We start from the raw sequence: 5942 nt of genomic DNA on the forward strand, positions 1-5942 counted from the left end.
TGATAAATGAACCTTTGCTTAGAAATGTACGAAGTGGCTTTTCGTCTAAAGCACACGTCTTCAGTCTGGGTGAATATCCCCCAACTTCTCTCACTCTCATAAAAGTATAAAATGCTTTGAAATGTGAAATTGTTTTCAGTACAAGCACGTGAGGAAGTATAGTTTCTCAGTGGCTTGTACTCCTTGGAACTGACCAAGTACCAAGTTAGAATAAAACTCTCTGATGTAATGGAGAAGTGAATTGAATCAGCTTGGTCTAACTGTTAACTAAAGTAAGAATAAATGAAATAGAACCAAATAATATTGCAATCAATGGGGATTCTTAAGTTCATTGTACAAGGGTGAGAAGTCTATGGTGTATGATTAGGAAATAAATTGTTTCACAAGGAAGGACTTGTGTGGACATCAGTTTTATCAGTGTCGAGCTGGGTTTTTGTAGGATTTTATAATCAAATCGGACAAACGTTAAACTCTGTCTGAAGTCAAATAGGATTCCACAATCGACCAGTTAGAATCCTTCAGGAGGACAACGATCACAACAAGGTGGGTTTAAAATCCACGTCAGTTGGCGCAGAGACTCGGATTCGAACCGACGTTGGTGCGGTGCTCCTGACCGGAGGTGCTTACTCTGCCGGAGGCAGTGCCTGGAGGAACGACAAGGGCTTGAGCGAAGGTAAGGGAGAGGGCTCTCAGCAGGTAACGCATTTCGAACAAAGAAAAGTTCATTGTCAGATAATTCTATTGAGAGAAAGAACAGGATCCGGCGGAGGGAGTCCGTTTTAAAGTAAATGATAAGTACTGCAGTTGTTTTAGAAAAGTGCTGGAGAAGAAGAGGAGTCAGATGACAAGAAGAAGCTCGTGAAGGAGCCAGATGCGAAATTAAATGTGCATGATGAAGCGACATGCCACATGTTTACATTGATTCGGACCGGCTGTGAGAGATCGGCCGAGGACATGGCTGAGACGCCGAGATAGGGTTAAAATAGATAAATATTATAAGTTACCTGTTTGTAAGAGTTATAAGAGTTACTTTTTGTTCATTGAACTCACTGGAAGTTTGTTGGCAGTGAGGTTGTTATATTATTGTTACGTCTGAGGGAGGGTATGCATTCAAAGGGTAATTATGATGTTTAATTAGGTATGCCATGCTGTTCGAGTGTACCAGGATCTCGAGGTAATAAGTAGCAATTCAGTGGTGATAAGTAGTCTAGGAAATGTCCATTTCTTCAAGGGAAATGATAATTGTCACGTCATTAGATAGGGAAATGATAATTGTCACGTCATTAGATAGGGAGACGGGTTAGGGTAAGTGTGTCTGCGTAAACCCCTTTTAGTATTCCCTGGAGGCTTGCCGTGACGTCACTGGACAGTGCTGCGGATGGTTCCGCCCCGTGATCACGATTGGCGGAAGGCGACGGCGGAGGGCCAATAAAACGGCTCGATTGGAAGTGACGAGGACTCGAGGATAAAAGGTTCTGTTCGGGGAAAAGGGGTGGAAGAAGAAGATCGATAAAGAAAAAGCGTTTTGGTGGAGGTTGTTGTGCTCGGAGCGTGCTCTGTTGTTGCGCTGGTTCGTTCCTGGATTCATCGTGTCTCGTGGCCTTGCTGTGCCTCGTGCCTCACCTCGGTTGGCTCTGGGGTTCTGCTGGCTCGGAGTACGGGGTCGAACGGCGGGCGGACCTGCCTCCCTCTCCTGCTCGCAACTTTGCGCCAGAACTGGCTCCTTGGCGGCTGTGAGCGGACTTGGGCCGACACCAGGAGGTCGACAGCACCACGGTGTCTCCTGCACCAGACGAGCGCAACGCCAGCTCGTCCGACGCCAATCCGGGGACTGTTGCATCTACACCACGGGCCAGCCTGACCACCAGGACCAGCTACGTTTTGTGTGTGTGTGTGTGTGTGTGTGTGTGTGTGTGTGTGTGTGTGTGTGTGTGTGTGTGTGTGTGTGTGTGTGTGTGTGTGTGTGCGTGTGTGTGTGTGTGTGTGTGTGTGTGCACCTGGCGCCTTAGAGGGTTTGAGATTTGTATATCCATTGGAATTGTTTGTGTTTTCCCCACGCCCGAACCCACACCACCATCCAGTCAAATCGCCCCGGATCCCTCCTCTTGCCGAGTCTTATTATTATTTCTGTTAGAGAAATAAGTATTATTAACTCAGTGAAAAGCGACTCGTGCCACCTTCCTCGTCCCGTTTGCGGTAGAGCGATGAAAACCGCCATCTTTGGGTTATAAAAAATAAACCGCCTCCATCGTATCGGCTCATTCTACGTTGGCGGGACTGTCCAAGTCCCGTTGGACGTCACATTATATTGTGTGTAGGTTTTACGGATTTGTTAATGCAATGATTTGCACGAAACGTTTTGTAGAGTGCAGGAGACGATTAACCAGCTGGGAGCATGGTTGGTAATTTGCATTGAGATGCATGTGTTACTGAGAGTAAAAAATGAAACTTGTGCGAGTCCAATATTCACTGCAATGAAACGTGTTCTGTTGGGATTTTGACGATATTTTAACTCGTGCTGAGTTGAGCTGTGGGTCTGTTTGAAATGGCATGTTGTGCATTCTTGGCATTGTGGTTTCACGCGAAGGTCGCAAACTGCACTGTGTGAGACCCCCCTCCACTCGATCTGTGGGGGGGGTGGCATATATCTTTACACTGAGTCTTTGTTCGAGCCTTTGCTTTAGGTGTGAAATTCGATTCATATGCAGATTCAAGAGGATGAGATAGAAATGTGATTGGTATTTGTCACGTGATCACACGCGAGTCTAAGAGATGCAATGCTGTTTAGTGTATGTGTTGAAGCCATGACAGAGTAATGCAAACTGTGCGTTTTGCCTGTCAGAGTTTTTCCTTTTCTTCCCACCGGATGTGGAGAGAACTTCCTGTTCCTTGTTCCTTGGTTTTTGCGGCGCACCCTCTCTCCTGAATGTTTAAAGTGAAGTCCATTTAGGAAAAAGTGTTGAAGTTTTATTTTACAACCATAGGGATTTTGAATAAATTGTGAAATAACAATTGTGAATGTGGGATATACTGTATTCGGAACGTGAAGTCTTGCGAGTTGAGCTCTCGCTGGCATTGTGATAATTTGTAATAACACAACCCGGCAGGTTTAAGTGCTGGGCAAGCTCTGAGGACGTGTCAGAAATGTTTCGAAGATTTGATCTGAGTTGTAACCATGGTACTTCAAAGATGTGATTTAAATGTAGAAACGTGATTTGGAATGATTTAAAATGATTTGATGATGTTTAGCACGTGGGGCTATTCACAGATAATAGATGATTCCCTCGGATGGACATTCAAATATTGTTTTATTCGTCTGCGAATGTTGAGGTTACCTGAACTTGTGCTGGGAAGGCAATGGCAAACAACCCAGTGTAACCCTTTGATCGATTCAGTCAAGGTAAATTCATGATTTAATTGGATAGATGCTGAAGATTTAATTTTTCATTTATGGATTTTAAAAAGAAATATTTTATTGATTTGACCAAAAAGTTGTTTAAGAGAGTTTGGATGTTTATTAGTCTGAAGTTAAAGATGCTTTTCCAAGACTGGGATAAAGATTGTGGAGGGTGAAGCTGCATGTGTAGACAGAGTGTTTGAGCTGCAATTTAAATGATATTCGCTCGATGACAGATTTGACAAGTGATTTGACAATTTTTGTACAACTATTTGAAATGATTTATTTGTTTTGATAAAGGAAAATGGATTCGTAATTGAGAAGGTCGGAGGAAGTGATAGATGGTTTGTGCATGTGAGTTGGAAAAATGGGAGCATGTTTGCCGTTTTGGTGAGAGAGAAGTGGACAGATGGAGAAATGTCAGAGATTAAAATGTCGATGGAAATAGCAAATGAGATGGATGTTTTGAGTGTACGTACAACTGGGATTTCTCTATATTTTAGCATGTTGTTTTGGGAAATAACAAGGAAAGGGATTAAAATATTGATGTGACATATAATGCAAGTTAAATACTTCCATAAGAATCTTTGTTAGTCTTGTAGAACTACATGTGCCCATGACGTTTATTCATTGGTGTTTAATTGATGCATTGTTTGTTTCGGAGTGTTGAAAGCAGTCTGTAATGTAACTTTTATGCTGCAAATTGAATTGGCTGTCATTTCTGGCCAAAAGGCTTTTGCCCTAATTGATAAGAAATGTGTTGTTGTGGATCAGAGTGACTGAGCTGATAAATGAACCTTTGCGAAGAAATGTACGAAGTGGCTTTTCGTCTAAAGGAGACGTCTACAGTCTGGGTGAATATCCCCCAACCTCTCTCTCTCGCGAAAGTATAAAATGCTTTGAAATCTAAAATTGTTTTCAGTGCAAGCACGTGAGGAAGTATAGTTTCTCAGTGGCTGTACCCCTTGGAACTGACCAAGTACCAAGTTAGAATAAAACTCTCTGATGTTAATGTGGAAGTGAATTGAATCGGTTTGGTCTAACTGTAAACTAAAGTAAGAATAAATGAAAGAGAACCAAATAATATTGCAATCAAATGGGGATTCTTAAGTTCATTGTACAAGGGTGAGAAGTGTATGGTGTATAATGAGGAAATAAATTGTTTCTCAAGGAAGGACTTGTGTGGATATCAGATTTAGCAGTGTCGATAGGGTTTTTGTAGAATTTTATAATCAAATCGGACAAACGTTAAACTCTGTCTGAAGTCAAATAGGATTCCACAATCGGCCAGTTAGAATCCTTCAATGATCACAACAAGGTAGGTTAAAAAAAATCCACATCAATGTCTGTAAGAAAAGTTTGTGATGTTTGCTTGAAAAGTGTGTGATGTTTGTTTGAACAGTGTGTGATGTCTGTTTGAAAAGTGTGTGATGTTTGTTTGTTTGAAAACTGTGTGATGTGTGTTTGAAAAGTTTGTGATGTTTGTTTGAAAAGTGTGTGATGTTTGTTTGAAAAGTTTGTGATTTCTGTTTGAAATGTTTGTGATGTTTGTTTGAAAAGTGTGTGATGTTTGTTTGAAAAGTGTGTGATGTCTCTTTGAAAAGTGTGTGATGTTTGTTTGAAAAGTGTATGATGTTTGTTTGAAAAGTGTATGATGTTTGTTTGAAAAGTGTGATGTTTGTTTGAAAAGTGTATGATGTCTGTTTGAAAAGTGTATGATGTTTGTTTGAAAAGTGTGTGATCTCTGTTTGAAAAGTGTGTGATGTTTGTTTGAAAAGTGTGTGATCTCTGTTTGAAAAGTGAGTGATGTTTCCTTGAAAAGTGTGTGATGTCTGTTTGAAAAGTTTGTGATGTTTGTTTGAAAAGTGTGTGATGTTTGCTTGAAAAGTGTGTGATGTTTGTTTGAAAAGTGTATGATGTGCATTTTAAAAGTGTGTGATGTTTGTTTGAACAGTGTGTGATGTTTCTTTGTTAAAGTGTGTGATGTTTGTTTGAAAAGTTTGTGATGTTTGCTTGAAAAGTGTGTGATGTCTGTTTGAAAAGTTTGTGATGTTTGTTTGAAAAGTGTGTGATGTCTGTTTGAAAAGTGTCTATTTGACATCTGTTTGAAAAGTGTGTGATGTCTGTTTGAAAAGTGTGTGATGTCTTTTTGAACAGTGTGTGATGTCTATTTGAACAGTATGTGATGTCTATTTGAACAGCGTGTGATGTCTGTTTGAAAAGTGTATGATGTTTGTTTGAAAAGTGTGATGTTTGTTTGAAAAGTGTATGATGTCTGTTTGAAAAGTGTATGATGTTTGTTTGAAAAGTGTGTGATCTCTGTTTGAAAAGTGTGTGATGTTTGCTTGAAAAGTGTGTGATGTTTGTTTGGAAAGTGTGTGATCTCTGTTTGAAAAGTGAGTGATGTTTCCTTGAAAAGTTTGTGATGTTTGTTTGAAAAGTGTGTGATGTCTGTTTGAAAAGTGTGTGATGTCTGTTTGAAAAGTGTGTGATGTTTGTTTGAAAAGTGTATGATGTGCGTTTTAAAATTGTGTGTGTTTGTTTG

Source organism: Eptatretus burgeri, unplaced genomic scaffold, assembly GCF_056783735.1.
Source record: "Eptatretus burgeri isolate ZD-2024b unplaced genomic scaffold, Ebu_testis_v1 Ebu_testis_scaffold_3177, whole genome shotgun sequence".
Classification (NCBI taxonomy): Eukaryota; Metazoa; Chordata; class Myxini; order Myxiniformes; family Myxinidae; genus Eptatretus; species Eptatretus burgeri.